Source organism: Cariama cristata, unplaced genomic scaffold (assembly GCF_000690535.1).
Source record: "Cariama cristata isolate BGI_N322 unplaced genomic scaffold, ASM69053v1 scaffold2979, whole genome shotgun sequence".
Classification (NCBI taxonomy): Eukaryota; Metazoa; Chordata; class Aves; order Cariamiformes; family Cariamidae; genus Cariama; species Cariama cristata.
The window spans coordinates 100,080-118,669 of NW_009633863.1; the positions used below are offsets into that span (position 1 = coordinate 100,080).

Sequence of the window (18,590 nt, forward strand, 5' to 3'; positions counted from 1 at the left end):
GGAAGCCATGAGCATGGCATGTGCAGTATAATCATTTTTGTCCTTTAAATAATTAATCCGCATATGATATCACCATACTTACTAGTGAAATTCATGGAATTATTTTCTCATTACAATATTAACAGTAAGGAAATGCTTTGCTTTGTGCACTTCTCAGTTGTGTTACGTCAAACAACGATGGATTCTTGGGAGCAAAATACATTACAATGAATCAATAACACTGGTTCAACTTAATCCCGCTTCTGCTTTTAGGCCTCAGTTAAAAAAGTAAAGAGTGTTTCTTCTCAGATATATCATAAGACTTTTACATGCCATATCTGTAAAGATCAGGGAGGTCAAAGACAGAGGTAGATTGGTGCACTGCCACCGCATCACCAACGAGGCAATTATTCATCTGAAAATTACTGTTTGAAGGACTAGTAAAACAACCTTATTCCAGGAACTATTCCTGAAAGAAACTGCTTCTCAGCGTGGACAATGTATCAGAATCTGGCCCCCAGCCTCTCCTGTGCAGCCTCTCAAGTGTACCTCATGATTCTCCTTGGCAAACAGCACTATGAAAGTAACAGCAGAGCTGTGCAAATGCTCTCTCTTTAACTTCGTATTCTGCAGCCTGGCTTGGTTCAGGTTCATAAAAGCAACACTTGTGTGTAGATCAGGGGTCTGCTCTACATGGTAAGCAAGCAATAACACCTCTCTTCAACGTTACCCCTAGTTAGCATGTAAAATTCAAACAGGGAATTCACCAGCTTGCTAGACGTTACTCCAATGAAAGCATTTTTGATACAGAGTATATTTTAAATCTCAAGTATAAACATGCTGTTCAAGTGATAAACGCATTACTTGAAAAAAGATATTGCTAGATAGCTAAGAGACAGCTTGACAGAGAATTGTTCCTGCACTTGCTTCTGAATCAAGCACTAGATTCAGCAAGCTCAAGGTACCATTTCTCCAAATTTAATTTACTTCCATTTGCTAAAAACAGTATGTAAAATTCTAAGAGCAAAAACGAAGGAAAAATATGTTAAGATCTAAAGAAAGCAAGAAAAAGTTAAAAAGTACAAATATTTCTTGGCATAACATCAATGTACTTCACTTGAATTTGATGGGTAAAGAATGTGGGAGAAAATGAAGTCGGAGAAAATGAAGTCAGAGAAAAGTGGAAAGATACAAAATTATACTCATTCAATTTTTACAGTTGCAAACTACAAAGCACAGCAACCACTGCTTCTTTTCCATCAAAATGTTTCTTGAACAAAAGTTACAGTGTGTTCAAATAAAAGTATAAGCGTGCACGCATTAGGATAAGTGAATGCTCTTCACGAGATCCAAAGCTTGAACCAAATTAAGGTGGTGTAAAGTCCCCCCTTGATTAAGATGAAAACTAAATCAGAACCTAACTGAAGTTCTATATTTGTACTAAATTTATTTGTATTTTAGAAAAAAAATCCTAATGTAGTACCTTCGCAGAAAATACTAGTTTGATTCTCTACATGCTTCATAATTTATATGTTTTTAAATAGCTATATTTTGCTTTTCAAGACGTTCTGTAGTCGAGTGCTAGATTTCTAATTGAGAGGTTACGTCAGGAAAGCAGCTTTTGTTTGGGGGGTTTTTCCGATCACAAGACATCTCTTCTTGGCAGTGAAAATATGGCACAGCCAGTAAAACTATAATGAAAGATTTTTTTTCCAATTCCAGTAGGAACTGGATTCCAGTCATCAAAATGCATCACATGCATGTTTAACAGACATGAAATATTACCATGGAAGGCTGAAGGTGGCACTTTACAACTAGACACTATCTACAGACTCAGTTATGCTGAAGCTTCAAAAATTGCAGGTTTTTAAAAACTGCACATACAGCAGTCTTACTATAATTCAGGTTCTTTCACTCCTGCAGCAAATGTCCTTTCATTTCATCCTTTAGCCACAAACAAGGCACTTCTCTTACATCAAAAATCTGTATGTCTTTAGTCACATTATTCTGTAAACCTGATAAAACCTGTTTATGCAGGGAAAAAAAAATTAAATCACTCATCTACAATTTCCACCAAAACCTGTTTTTCCCCCCCTTCCCTGTTTTTAAAGGAATCAGAAACACAGCACCAGCAGCATCACAGCACGATGTCAATCAAAAACCAGCTGAAAAGCATGACTAAGTGGTTCAAGCAGAGGGCTTTCCGACCTTTACCTGCTGCACTGACATTTGGTTGGGATCTCTGCCATATACACTACTGTGCAACACAGAGAACAGAAACTCTTTTTTATAATCATTAGAGGCAATTTTATATGAACAATGGTAACCCAAGGGAATCATTTATCACCTCCCTCCTTCCAAGTTTAACTGTCCCCACGAAGGGTGTTAACACAGGCACCTATTATTTTCAAGTTACGTTTGGTAACATGCACGACTGGCCTGAATAAGTACATACGCTTACAAGAGGGAAGTGAGTAGAAAGTAAAGTTAAGCAGGAAGATGTATCTTAGTAGGAGGTAATTCATACAAAACAAAAAAGTAAGTAGGGTAACCCATGCAGCTAGACTGGCAGTACCACCTCCTATTTGCATGATACTCTGTCTTCATAATGTCATCGTAACAAAAAGTTAATGGAGTCACTGGAACAGGTCACAGCTGAGACACACTCAGAGAGCTGGGAAGCACGAAGCTACGGGGTTAACGACTTGCTGGGCAAGGCAGCGGAGCGGAGATGAGAGCTGGTTGTCACTGTCAGGGTACATAAAGCAGAGCATGACCAGCAGCTGTGTGTTTATATGGATATTTCCTCTGCCTTGGTAGAAGTAAAGCTTGTTACAGTCATCCCATCGTCTCACTTACCGTCTCACAGACAGATGTTTCTTTCAAATGATGCAACTGGTTACAGTGCCTTACTATTCACCATGCCGGGCAATGCCAGATGCTCTGGCACCAATTTAGTGAAGAAGGGAAGGAGTTTAATTGACACTTGGCTAGTTGCTATGGATGGTAACTAAGTGACAGCTCAGTGAAGTAGAAACTGGAATGAATGAAGTAGCTGTGACGCAGAGACTGGGGGTGGGGAGCAGGCAGGAGAGCGGGGCACCCCATGATTGCTTATCCAGCACAGGGTGCTGGACGAGGAATGAAACCCTCGTACCTGGTGAAGCACCTTTGGAAGAGTATTTCTTTCTCCTGGCATAGCATTCGTCTTATTCTTGGGTTTTGTGATATTTACACTCAGCAATGTTCACTCTGGATGCAGGCAGTTTCTAAGCTGGCTTTCAGAAGTCAATTCAGAAATTAAACATTTGACACATCTGGTTAGTTCTGCTTTCCTGAATCTTGTTCCCCAAGAGATTTAGTTTAAATAATGGCAAATAAGACTACTTTGTGTAAATAGTGAAACCTGACCGATGTCCAGTTACGGGTTTCAATATGACAGAGTTTCATAACGTTTTCAGACTCTGGACCAGACATAAGTAGCAGCACTGACTCATCAACGTCTCTCCGTTCAGCCTCATAAATGCAGTTCTCAACATATCAATTACCCACATTCACGTATTTAGATTTTTTTGATTGTGATTAATGCAGCGCTTCGTTCCTTTCGCGAAACTGGAAATTATATATACGCTTTACCTGTCACTAACTTTTCACAATTGATTTTTTCTGCTCTTGAAAAGTATCATAGGTAGAGGTTATATTAAATTAGAGCAAGATCTTTGTAGCCTGTTAGCAAATACAATTTTAGAGCTTTATAGGTTAGTCCCTGAAAGGCAAGCACCAAAATTAAATTACATTATCGCTCTTCGGAACAAACTGCTCCACTCAATAAGAAACAATACCAAAAAAAAAAAAAAAAAGAGAGACAGAAATTGGAAGTTGTCCCCTCTTAAATCCAGTCAATGAACTTTGACAAACTTTCTACATGGGAGTGAGGAGAGTATCTCTTAGTTCATTTATGTTTCACTCTCAGTCAAGGCTGCTGCACTTTCTTCTGCACATGCTTAAATTTTAGACCAGGCGAGACATAAAGCTTTAAAATGTTCTGCCTAAATGGAGAGCGGAGGAAGCTGTTTGGGCTGCACAGTTGTAGCTGCAATTCACAATAAGCAGTTCACGATAAAACAGTGAGCACTCCCCATCTGCTTTTTCTCCCCTTCTCTTCTCTTCCAGACAATTTCACCTTCCTGACAAAAGTACATTTCATTATTCTTTCCCTCAGGGTTGATGTTTCACCCTTCCATTGTCTCTGCTATGCAGCACTGCTCACTAAATTATGGTCTTTCAAGAAAACTTGAAATTGCAATGAGTTCAGCAATGGTACTATACATTAAAGGAGAGAGCTCTACCCCAGGACGAAATGCAACTTCAGTCTTGACTTTGCTGAGTCTCAGCCAAGCAGATGGAAACGCAGATGGACATAGGGGATACTCCGAGGTACATCTACCCTACGGGTTCCCATCTTCAGGTGGAACTGGAAGGAACAGTTGATACAACCCTGCAAATCAGACTGTAACTGTAAGGCTGTCCAGAAACTGCCTTCCACTTAAGTCACAGACATATAAAAATCATAAATTATTTTAACAATGAAGAAACACCATTCAAGCAGTTATAGCCATTGCGCAATAGGATTCACAATCAGCAGAGACTTGTGAGAAATTAACACAAGTGAATTTAGAAGGAATGTTTGGGATCATTTCCTTAATGAAAAGACTGCTGGAAAAGCTCTTCCATGTGTCATAGTTAGGATGTGTTTCCTTAATGTTAAAAATACAAGAAATGTTATAATTTTTAATAAGCATAAGTTTCCAGACAAAAATCGTATCAGTAATTCACCCAATAGCTGCAATATCAAAAAGTGATAATCCAACAGCAAGGCAATCTCTAAACCATTCTGTTATAATCACAACCTTTGGAGTCAGGCACCTCTTTAATTTGATATGAAAATCTAATGGTGCTTACTGTGGGGCAACGAAAAGGCAATGCCGTCCAACTTCAACATATTTCTAGCGTGTTCTCTCGAAAGAAAAGCTCTCCCTAACGAAACAAAGAGGTAAACGCTTCTTGGAGTCTAAAGCCACTTTGAAGTTTGTCACAGTATACCATCGAGTATGCCGTATCATCCACAAGGACATTAGAAAGTTAAATTTAGGTTGTTAAGTGCGAATACCCTGCTCTCATGTACGTCTGTGGATGCCCATGAAGCACACAGCATCATGAGGTTCCATCCCTGATAAATAGTGACACAAAATCATGCAGACTCTGGGGGGGGCGAAAAAAAAAAATAATCTTAAATCTATATGCATTAGTTGCTCTCATATATGAGCAGCATGTAGATTTTAAAACTCTCTTCAGTGGTACAGATGGAGTTCAGTTTGGAAAAGCAAGATGCAATCTGCATTCCAAATTTCTTTTCCATAGGTGTGGTAGAAATTGTACTGATCAAACACTACTGATTTCTTATGCAACTTCAGAACTTGTACATGAAGGTATGCTTATTATTCAACAAATACAACATATCTAGAACTCAGTTTCCTTTGGAAACGCATTCTGGTGTAGTATCTTAGCAAAATGTGACAATTTGGCAAGCATTGTTCTGAGCTCAAATCACAACATAGACTTTAGGTATTTTCAATTAGAGAAGACATTAAGAATTCAATAACTACAACAAAATGGGTTTTTTTCTGAAGCAGCTAGAAAATCATACACAGTTATGATAGCTATATAATCTAAAATAGAAATGCTGAATAATCATGAATTCTGTTTTTTACTTTCCAAAACCAAAGGGCAAATTATCACCCTACATTTTGTAGTTGTATTGATTATAGTTGATTTTTACTTTGAGGCTACAGCATTGTAAAATAAAACTAACGGAGGTTTCTTAGTTCAACTCATTATAAAATAAAACCAAATGCTTGATTAATACACTATTAATATCACTAATTCACTTTTTTTCTAACAGCGTTCCTGAATACATATAATATGGATGACATGAAACACGACCTCAAGAAGATACATATGTTTACGATATGGAAACACACATTTACATTTACACTTCAAAACTTTATTAAAAAGTAACGAGTTCTGAAGTTGAGATGTAATACATCTAATCAGAAATATGCCAGAAGCAAATTATTATTTTGAGAAGTTTATAGTTGTACAATATTTTGTACACATGATAAGATAATAATGTTTTTGTTGAAAATATAATCAGAACTGTAAGGTTTTAATTGCTAAAATAAAATTAATTGATAAAATTAATTTTATCAATTTGAAGTTTTATTTCAGGTATAACATTTTCAAGTTTCAGTAAAACTCACTGAAATAAGATGAATAAGACATACACAGAATAAAGAAAAACAGCAAAACTTTAATTTTTCTTCTTTAAATAATAGTCAGTGAGGATTTATATTAAGTGCAGAAACAACCTACATTCTCTACCAGGACAATAAAATGCTGGCAATTTTCCCCAATTACTCTATAGTAATGTTATGAAAGAATATAAGTAAAAAAATCATACTCAGCATTTTCATACATGCTTCTTTCCTGGACAGAAAATACTTCTTAACAATTTAATTATATAATGTAATAGAAGCTTAATATTCTGCATTTTGAAAGGAACTAACTTTGTATATTAATATATCTGATGTCCAGTAGATGGCAAAATATCAGCAAGCTTCACCTTTAATCTTCTTGAAACTTGCTCAATTTAAACCTCAAAGTATATCTTTTTCCCTTTTTCTTTCTAGTCTCCACTTTCTATTTCATCAGATAGCAGGATTAGCTTTACCTTTGGGATGTTTTCTGTATGTTATCTGCTTGAAAGACAATTTCATCTTCATCAGTTCTTGATACAACAAAGCACAATAATGTTACTATCCTTTAAATAGTCCTTTGAAGACAGTTTCTTCACCACTGAAAATTTTTTCTCCAAAAGCATGCTGCTGCTACTGTTCCCAAATTTGCCAGCACATGTTAGCATACTGTGTACAAAAATCTCTTAGCAACAATATCTTAGTGTCTAACATTTTCCTTCTTCCAACTATGATTCATGGAGCCATCTGTAGTCAGATATTGACATGCAGTATCTTAAAATAGATACCTTGCATTTGCTCAACAACTAGTTTTAGCATCCGAAAATATAAATTATGGGAAAGGGCCAATATTTCTTTGAGGCTTTTCATCATTCCCTTGATCATTTTAGCACCGTTTAAACAAAGGCTTGCCACGATCACTTCGCTTTAGTATTAAGGTCAAAGCATCCAGGCTTTCCAGAGCGCAGTAAGTAGGCGGCTCTGCTGTGCCGGGTGCAGTCCCTTAGGTAAACCCTCCAAGCAATCTCAACGGCTTCCCTGGTGAGGATCACCTCATGCCGGTACCCTGGCTATTTTTTAATAGTAACGGAAAGCTAGGTTTTTAAACTGCAAGTATTGCTACACGCAGCATTAAGATCGAAGCATTTTTCACACCCTTGGAGCCTAAGCCTCACAGAAAGTACCCTACGATAGGTGGGACAAGGTCAATCTCTCAGCTGGGCAATGACAAAGATATTTTTGCAGCAGCAGCTACCATAGGGAACGCAACGATGTCCCGCCCTCTGTTCAGGGAATGGAAAAAAAAATTACAACTGTAGCCTCCCAAGCACTGTTTTTGCCTCCCAAAACTCTTCTGAAGTTTTCACTCAGAAGAGAAAGCATCTTGTTTTCAGCTACAGAAAATTATCTAGTAGTAGCTACCAGCTTTGCGTAATGCAAGTTATTTGTTGCAATGCAGTGTGCAATTTTGTATAACTTAAAAAGAATAGCACAGTGCTAAAATCAGGAAATGTTAGTTAAAAATAATCATATTCAGTAGAACACATTATATAGAAAGATTTGGTAGCATGGTTTTGAAACGATCTTAAGTGTGAGGAACACACTTCCACCCCAGTGAAATCAAACAGAATTTTATCCATGTCAAAGGAACTAGTATTTTACCCCCTAACTATTTTTGAGCAATTAATATTTTAAAAATAAGCAAACATACAACAAGATGCATCCAAATACATGATACGTATTTAGCTGAGTATTATCAAAGTAGTACACTGCTAGCATAACAATGCTGGCACATTTTCATTGCTAAAAAGCTGGTTTTGCTTGCAAGAGACTTTACAGCCCCCATGGGTCTTCTGAAATATACTCAGTAGCCATGAAACGGTGCCAGAGCTGACTAGCTTAGTGAATTCGAGTCAAAATTAAGAGAAGGCTATCACACTGAATGACCTCCTTTTAGTCTCTTTATGTCCTGCAGTGCTGTCTTAGCAGGACTTTATACCGGACCGACACTTCAAATGCCTGCAGGCAGCCTTTTTCATTTCCAGTAACCTTATTATGATTTAAAAGGTAAAACCCACATTTTAGTTTACACTATCCTTTTATGAACATACACAACAGCGTTCTTAAAACTCAACTACTCTTATTCATGAGTAAGACATGACTGAATACCTTCAGATTAAACTAAGCCTACACGGACACCAAGATAAAAAAATGTAAGTCCTTTCCTCACAACATGCCAGCAAATCACTTCTAAATCATCTCAGTCTCTCGGCTTTGAAATGCAAACTTAACTCCTGTGACAAAAGGATCCACTGTTATGCAAGAAACAGCTTGCCAGAAAGTGTTGAACTGAATACACCAGCGAGTCGATTAAAGTTACCACAAAACAGGTCAGAAAGCAAAAAAAGGAACATGCGGGCAAATCCATCCCAGGCACTACTTCACTTCTTCACGGCATTCTTATTTCCTCCTATTTCTTTAGATGAGAAATAACTAAGATTTTTAAGTTACTCTACTTTGTACAGATTGTATTAAACCTCCTCCATGGTCACTGCATGTATTGGGAAATTCAATGTTTGTATCTATTTTAAAAGTAAAGAAAAAAAAAATCACATCTTCTTTCTGCTTCTCTGCTAAAATGCCACCTAGCAAGTCATTCTCAAGGAAGATGCATTTTTCTACGCTTGTGTTTTATTAATTAAAATGGAAAAGAAAAAGCAAATAGTGTGGTACACACACATTTACAATTACAGCCTCATTCCACAGGAAAATCTAGCTCAAGCTGGAAAGAGCCATCAAAATCCAGTTATTACATAATCCTTATTACTGCTGCATGGGCGAGCAGCAATTTCAAAGGAATATTTACTAAAAGCAGATAAAGCCAGGTTGCAGTATCAGATGAATCAGATAAGACACAGCCAGTAATAAAATTGACTTAATTTTCTCCCCCCCTCCTCCAATAAAATGCTTAAATCAAAAAGCCATGAAATGCAGTCTACTTCAGCTGAACTTTTTTAGAAAAAGATTGAGAAAGTGTGCTATTTGCTAGATTTTGCTTTCCTGGACATTACAGTAAATGTCAGGTTATACAGAAAATTCAGTTCAGGTGTGTCAGGATAGGTCTGTGCTGCTGCAAGGTAAAAACTTCCACCTCTGAAGGCAGTCCTCCCTGATGAAAAAGCCAAAATGTGCTCTATTAGCAGCTTCTTCCCCAAACACTTTCAGAAAAATGTCTTCCTACTCACAGCAGGCAGCAGATACTACCCACTATTTCACACTAAAAACTGTTTATGGGATTCAATTCTGCAAACACTTAATAATACAGTGTTGCTTAAACTGCTAACCTGAATGGCTGAAAATGCTTTTTGAAAGCCCTTAGGATAAAATGCATTGGGTTAATAAAATACTATGATTATTTCACCTAATACATATGGTGGATTCGTTCCAAATTCTGTGCGTTAACTATAATAAAACCTTTGGAAACAGCAGTCTAGTAAAAGTCAATGCCGATAACATATTCTGATGAAGATGGACACGGGACAGCAGCATATGCCAACTTCTTGTCACGAATGTTCTCTCCAAATGGCAATGCAAGAAGATGCTAAGTCTGTCCTAGTAGCATAGATCCTCCATTTTTATAAGCAACAAGATCTCACTCAGATATTGCCAGAATTTAACACTGAACAGCCTGTATAGTCATGCAAAAGCAAGAGATCATGCCCCCACATCACCCAACCATCATAACTACAACCGTTACACCATACTTGCAGGACTGAAGTGCCCAGGAGTCCCACTCACAGGTTGTGCTCAGCACTGCATGGACACAAAATAAAAACACCATTGCTGCCCAGAAATGCAAGTGTAAGTTCATAGAATGGTTTGGGCTGGAAGGGACCTTTAGAGGCCATCTAAGTCCAACCCCCCTGCAATGAGCAGGGACATCTTCAACTCCATCAGGTTGCTCAAAGCCCCGTCCAACCTGACCTTGAATGTTTCCAGGGTTGGGGCATCTACCACCTCTCTGGGCAACCTATGCCAGTGTTTCACCACCCTCGTTGTAAAAAAATTTCTTCCTTCTATCTAGTCTGAAGTTGTGACAATCTATTTGGATACAAGCAGACAGAGGAACAGCGGGAAAGAGCGGGACACCATTGGGTATCCTGGTCATCATGGCAGAAGCAGCCTCAGCACAAAAGGTGGATTTCAGTAGCTCTGATATTTCTGGTTCATTAGTATTGACTAATTCAACCAGTGTCACTAAAGCTGTTACACACACATAATAGCAGCACACAAAATGTAATAAGGTATTACATTTGATAGAGAAACTGAATGGTATTAATATCTCAAAATAACATGGTTTAACAATAAGAAAAACTTAAATGTAGCAGATTACTAGATTACTGCAAGCATGCTTATGTATAGTTTGTGAAACTAATTTCCCATAAGGTTTAACCTTCTTATACCCCACATACAGTTACAGGAATCAAGAATTCATAAAAGAACATCTCTCATCTCTCCCGCAGTCAAATCTGGTGCAGGGTCCGATATAATATACTTTTCTGCACGAACACCGAGAAAAGAAAATACTGGATATCTGTTATTCTCTAGGTGTTTATACATCGCCTTTCAGTTCCGTTTCAATACCTGTAAAACCCTGGCAACAACACAATACAAATAAATGGACATTTTATATTAATCTTGTTCATCTAGTTCCCATCCTAGGACTAACAGGGTTTTTTGATGTCTCAGAGACACGACATTTATTCACCCCAAATTTTCCCTAAATCAATAAAAATACAGGAAACTTCTTGTTAGACACAACAATGAAATAAAGTATTTCCAATGACAAGATTCACTTTGCTCTTTCTAGCTACAGAAAAAAATATGCACAGTTATCACAGCTGACCTTTTTACAAGGACAAGACATGCTATGTGTGACTGCTCAGTTACGATCAGGCTATTTAAGAACTTACCCTTGCTGCCTTCTCTTCTAGGATATAGTATAAATAAAATCACATTAGCAATATTCAATCTTGCAACCAAAATCCTATAATTAAATTAAGATTATACAAATCTCCATTGCCTCTTGCAACTTCACCCATGATAACTCATCGTGTCCGAATCGTACCCACGCCTTTCTTACTTTGAGGCAAGAACTGGTAGTGACCCTTACAATTTAATTTGCTTATTTGTTCCCTTTTATAACCTAGCTTCAGTTGCTTCTGAGCTTTTGGAAGTTTGGTGGAAAAACAAACAGATTGGCTCCTAGCTACCTCAGAGACACTTTGTTTTTCCCAGGGAAATCCTGCTGCATGCGAGAACACCTGAGGCATTTCAGCTGAACACCCCTGTCTGAGCGGGGAGAGAAAGCACAAAGGGGTAAAAAAAAAAGGGTCTCAGATCATTTACACAGAGCACAATGCAAAAGATGGTCTCATGGACACTCCTCCATAAGTTTACAGTCATGTAACAACTGTGCAGCAACAACAGCTTTTTTTCTAAAAAGACACATTCTGCAGTAAGGATTTTTAGCATCTCCAAGTGTGGCAATACTTTGCCTTTGTCAATAAAAGATAATAATATCATTTAATTTCTTTCTGTTTTACTGTATTACTTCCATTTGTCTGCTTTTCTGAAAAATGACAGAGGTTGAGACAAAGGTTAGGAGTGATCAGTCAGCACTATGCAAACCATCACTGAGTCAGGGCGAACAGATTTTAACCCCATTCTGTATCCATATGTATTTTTCTGCTCCTACAACTCTTAATCTATGCAGCCCTTATCAAGCCAAGTGAGAGTATTATTGAGAACCCCTTAGGCTGAGGTCTGACTTTTCAAAAGTAGCTGCAATATCTTCAGAATCAGTTGAGGCAGAAGAATCTTTGCTGTCTTGTGTTTTCCACAAGAGTATTACATTCTGCTTTGTTATCTTCTTGTCACCAGCTGTATAATGAACCAAATATTGACCTTTGGTAATTGTACTTCATGTGCCAGTAAGGAGAAGTATCTGCCTAACAGTTTGTCAATACTTCAAAACTGACAATAGGAGGAAATCTGCCGACACTTGAGGTCACCTCTGACTTGCCATCAAGCACTTTCCTGTTAGAAGTGTTACTTGGAACAATATCTTGCATCCCTGCTATTCTCAGGAATATTTTCATTTGCCAACATTTCCCCTAATACCCTAAGAGATACCATATCAGCACCACAAAGGCATAAATATGCCCAAGGCGATGCATAAAATTCCCCAAAAGCCTTCTTCTCAAATGAGAACATGTGTTTCTCTGTATAAATAACGCCTCAAGGTAAGTGACGAGACAACATATCATAACTAATCATTGTTTGCATCTGGATACGTCACCATGAAACCCCTCCTTTTAATTATTATTTTTTTAATTTTAATTGTGTCTTTTTAAGAAATTATGTTGAGTATGCCTACATATATACATACACACTTTTTTTATTTTTAAAGGAAAAATCCATAGCTTGTTCTGGTATCGTCACTTGTGGAGATTCAAAAATGCTAAATGCAACTCTTACTAATACCTCTGTGTCCAAGTCTTAAAAAGCCATTCTGCAGAATTTTTTTTATACTTACTCTAGTACTTTTGGGGTTTTTACATGATTAAAACCTTAAAACTTTTCTTATCAATACCTAAATATGACAAATAAATATTAAGTGTAAATTAGACTGTACATTCTTCCATGACAGATTGTCCTTTACCTATTACTTCTGTCCTGCAAAAACACAACGTAACTGATCAACACAAGCAGTGGCCTAACATATAAAAAATAAAACGACCAAAGTAAGTACAAATAAATTCTATTATTTGACTCAAATTAGGACAAAAGCTGGAAAAAGCTGAAAGTCTGACTAAAGGTAGAATGCATCATGAGAAAAGAGCTATATTTTTTGCCAATAATACCCAATATTCAATGATGCATTCTTCACACAGGTGTTTCAGGAAAGGAATTAGGCTGAAAATAAATACTTGGCAAAAACAAAGTCGTTGTGTAATTCATATGCTCCATTAACACAACAGTTACATATTTTAACATCAAGAGAAAGCATGACTTTATATTTGTAAAGATGCCTTTTTGAGGCACCGGACAGAGATTTTACGTTTTAAAATTAGCTTTCTCAAAGTTTCACCCTTTCAAAAATAAGTCATAGACAAAAAATACCTGTGAATAACTTCTTGTCCTTTGCCTGTGAATTTCATCAAAAAGTTGGAAAATTAAAATCACCTAAATCAAAACTGGGTTTTGGGAAGCCATTCTAGTGATATGCTGGATAATAAATAAGATTGATTTTTTACAGACCACTAGCAGGGCTGGGAGCATTGCCCACACGTCCACCTTGTGATAGCCCCAGCCTCCCTGGCCCCCCAGCTCACTCTCCCCAGTCCAAGGCTTCCTCCCCAGCATCACTACCCAAGCGAGACTTCCTTTTCATACAGTCAGTCACAATTTCCCCTGTAATCTGATTTCCTTTCTCTTCTGCCCTTGATGATTAAAAATCTCCCCAAGATCCTTACCCATCTTGGTCTTGCTCCATTCACTCTGCTCTTTCAGGTTCCCAGCCCAAGTCTCAGCTGGTCTTGTACTTTCTCACCCATCTCCAAGCTCAATGTTTACTTACCCACGCCCAATTGCGCCTGTCTAGGTTCCCCCCCAGCCAGCTTAGCTTCCAAATATGCAGTCTGGTTTTGGAGTCCCTTTATTTGAGTCAGACTGCAAATGGGTTTACACTGCCGTGTTATTAACACGGAGATCACCGACAGCATGCAGGGCAATTAAAGAAAACAAAACAACATAACACAACAGGGGAGATGGGACAAGGAGAGGTGGGTCAACAGAGATTTTCAGTATGAGCATAACAACACATGTTTTCCCTCACCCATACTCCAAAATAGCTGAATCATTTTGTTTTTCCGAACAATGCTGCCTGAGATACCAGGCACAGAAAATTTCATTTCAAATTATTCAAATCTGGCAAACATAAGAGCAATTGAAAATAGATGTCCAGACAACATACTGAAAGGAACAACTCTACCTGCAGTGGACCTAGAAGACTGCTGCTCCTCCTGCCATCTATGTAACATAAGCGCATTAATAACCCATGATGATTTGGGACAGCCATGGTCAAAAACAAGGTACATCTGCGAGAGAAATCATTCTCAGGTACAACTCTGCCAATAAAAGGTGTCACTAAATGCCACTTCAGAATAGTTCTTCTGTATATTTGATCACATGTGCTTTAAAAACACTGACAATTATTAGCACTATTAGCTCTAAGCTTGAAAGTGCCTTATAGCCCATATGAAAACATACGAATGATTCATACAGAGCTTCTGTTCACTAAAAGAAAAAGGTAAAACATGATAAACAAGGTGTATGTTCATTTTAACTTACACAAGAGAATTTCAACAGCTTGTAAACAGCGTGAAACTCAGATTTCTGAGTTACTGGATTAACATTTACCACATAGGAAAGAAATTATTTTACGTTAATCTAGGAGGACGTAAAATGTGTGGAAAACTAAGTATCTATGGGCGTTGATAGGATATCATGGCTTTTCTGAAAGGATATTTTGGGAGGTTTTACTAATAAAACAGAAATGGCAAAAAAAAAACTAAAACCACTGGAAACTTTAAAGCTAACCTATAGCTGGAACAGAAGTTACAGTTCAGCACTTCATAAGCCAGTTTATGAGAGCTGTAAGTCGATGTACCATATGTTGGTGGCAAACACCATGTTTCGGCAACCTCCATCATAAGGTATGAATGGTTGTGGAGGCACCAGCAGTACTTACAGCAGGCATGGTTGAGTGCACATGAAGTTCAGTGTTACGAATGAAAGCACAGGTCTGCTCCAATTTTAGTTACTTCAAAAGAAAAATGGCCAAGTGCAACATATATAACAGTGTATTATTAGCTAGCACTTGCAGCTCTGTAATGCCGATTTTTTTTTTTCCATCTGTTAACACAGAACATTTAACACGTAAGGTGTGTAGACTACCCAGCCAAGATGGGATGGGTAAGTGATTAATAAGCAGAACTGGCAATATAGTATAATGATGTGGCACAGGTTTCACTTTACCTCTAACTGCTAGTCATCCTTTTACCGAAATGCACAGCGCACACAAAATTCTCACACTTAGACTGAGAACTGTGATGCAGGAATTTCCCTGATCTACTTGGAACATACATGGGGAGGACAGAGGGAGGAGGTTCACCCCACATCCATGCAAGTGTTAAGCAGGGGGGAGACCCCACAAAAAACATACAGAGAAACTTCTGCTGACACCTATTCTGTTATTGCAGAGTACAGCCTATCAGCACCATCTATTAGAGTTGACAGTCACAGACAGACTTTCGGCTATGGGTGACATCAACTGTACTCAACACTGATTACTAACTTAATGGACCTCAGTAATCAGTCAGGATGAAATGTCTTCCATCAAAGGTAGCTAATAAAAGCTTAGGTGCTTAACTGGGAAATACAGACAAGCTTTTTTATGGCCTTGACATCTGGCAATGCCATTCCAATACTAACTCTGCTAGACACTGAAAACGTAAAAACAGACAGCCAGACCCCAGGCAGAGATGCATACACAGTGTGGGAAACCTGAATTAAGTGGCACAGAGTTCAGTCCAGATTAGTTTTCCTTCCATATGATCCAGCAAACCCATGCTTGTTTTAATAAGCATTGTGATTTGGTAAGAAGCGAACACATGCACATGGTGGTGGGGGGACAACGACCAATGGTAAAATTACACTACATTCACTGGACACTAATGCTAGATACAAACTCTGCTGCTCATTTTCATCAAAATAAATGAAGCCTTGGCAGACCTTGAAAGCAACACACAAATTTCTCCACGTCTGGATACTTTTGTTTTACAGAATAGCACAGTTTTCATATCATCAGTTTTCTAAGCAGCAATTCAAAAGAATCATCCTTTCAGATTTCTGAGAAAAGAACATAATGGAGGTTACTCAAAGGAATAGATGCTGCAGCTACAACCGTTCTCATTATGTACATATGAGACGCTTCGATGTTCCTTGCTACTGATTACATGAGTAAACATTTTTAGTATGCAAAATCCTATTAACTCAAGGGGATTCTGCATAATTTTATAACAGCTCTACTTTTGCGGTGTTTGATCGACTAGGTCAGCAACAGACAGATGGCAAAGAATTAATTCTAATGCTTCTCTATTGCAGTGCTGGCGTCAGGTTTTCCTCTACTCACTCCATTCGGAAAAACTAGAACTTTTCCTACATTACTAAAAGTAAGACACCATAAAGTAAAAAGATGGAAAGTGATTTCCCCTTTTTTTAAGTATGTGGATCTAGAAAGGATAAAACAAAGCCAACGTAATTGTCAGTCCTTCTGTCCGTGCTAGGGGAAGAGTGCCCAGACAAAAGCCCAAGCCCCAGAAGTGTAACATATAACAAATGATAACAAATAGGATTTTATTCCATACGGATAGGAGAGAGTTCACTGGTCACTAAGTGCACTTCCACAGCCATACCCTTCTGTCAAAATTATTTCTTCTGTCTCCTGTGCTCACTTGATTTTATTTACTTTTGGCTAGTCATCCTCCACTTGAAGCCCTACAACCATCAGCACCAGCTTTCACAAGTATTTTCTTTTCTGCCTTATTCCCCTGTATTTTTCTGTTCTAAGGGGAAGAACAAGAATGTTGCAGCAGTCAGCACAAAGGGGAACACAAATGGAAACTATTCTACTTGCCATATACCTTCCTCGCATAAAAATCCTAAAACAAAAAGAAAAGCTAATCTCAAAGACATAAAGTAATAAAAAAAATCTAATCTCTCAAAGTAAAGAGATGACACTGGAACATATCCCTCCAATCATTATGGTTTTCTGCTATTCCATTTTTTAATCACTCCATAATTCTAAGATGCAGTGAGTACTTAGTGAATTTGCGCTTAACATACATTTAGATGGCAAACTATTAGCAGTCCAAAAATGGTGCCTAAAATTAAAATTATTAATGCACTGTATCCCCAATTTTGGGAAAATGGTCCCAAAAGTAAACAATGATCTGGGATTTGCAGGCAGAATTCTCAAGCTCTTGAGATACACAACTTATGTCCAGAAAACCTTCAAAATATGGAGATAATTAAACTGATACAGAAATATTTGGCTGAGGTTTTTTTTAAAAGCCTGAAACTCAGAGGCGTTATCTGCATGTAAACTTTGAGGAGTCAGCTCAGAGGCCCACACGGATATAGTTAATATTCCAACTATTTCACTTGTCAAAGCACGAGAGAAAAGGTGGTCCTCCTCGAATTCTGTGCCAGCGTTACCCAAAGTGGGTCGAGGATGTATTGGGAAAGATAAAACCAGCAAAGCTACATCAGGATTTCTTTTGGTTGAGAGACTACTTGGTTTTGGGAAATAGTCTCCTCACGTTTCACAACACGACAGCTCCTTTCAATGGTACTGTGCCATCATTCTTCCAGAAGCACTATTTTCTGTAACTTGAAAACAATTCTTTCTGTTCCTTTTTCTTAAAACATTACAGCTTTCATCCCTATTTCTCACATGTCAGTTTGCATTATGAATGTTTCTCTGAAATCCAGGCTAATTAAGACTGCTTCAGAAATAAGGGCTTAAGGTTGTCAGCCATAGCTGACAACCCTTTGGAGAAACAATTTTCTTCCATTTGGATTTTTAATTGAGCTTTCTGAAGGTACTTTTATATAAGAAAATGGTGAAAAAACATCTAGTAAATTTTGACTAATCCAAAGAAAGACTTCATTTTCTTTCGGAGATACAGATGACAGCTTCAACTTTTACCACTGACAGTGCATTAAATCAATCCCATCCCTGAAACTTAGCCCCGCTCCTTGGCCTCACATCCAAGGAAAGAAGAGCTTCTTTCTGGCTAAGTCAATAGGGGCCAAGCAAAGCTTAGCTGCCCAGGCACTCCTTAGATCTCTCTTACATGGGACTGGATATAATCACAAAGCAAGGCACATCCAACCGCAGGACACCAGTGATTTCATGTTTTGTCATCAACAGCCCATATAATTCTCAAACTCATTGACGGTGTCACCAGACCAGCTAAGGGGGAGGGTGGTTTTCTCTCATTCCTAATTATTCCAGGACATCTTCACTTACTGCATTACACAAAAGCTACAGTTTTCAAAATGATGGTTATCTTACTCTACAGCTGTTCTCAGCCTTGCGCAGTGTAACTTCTCTACAAAATCAAGTTCACATGAGATTTTCTTCCAAATATTTCTGGGGGGCAGGAG

The 18,590-nt window shown here is 38.0% G+C and overlaps 1 protein-coding gene across 1 annotated transcript in view; it reads right to left on the reverse strand.

Moving 5' to 3' along the window:
* LOC104166827 (SH3 and multiple ankyrin repeat domains protein 3-like) overlaps nucleotides 1–18,590 on the reverse strand; it is a gene marked incomplete at its 3' end in the record, with an annotated part of 106,749 nt that overhangs the window by 65,897 nt on the left and 22,262 nt on the right. The gene's annotated exons all lie outside the window — the stretch shown is intronic.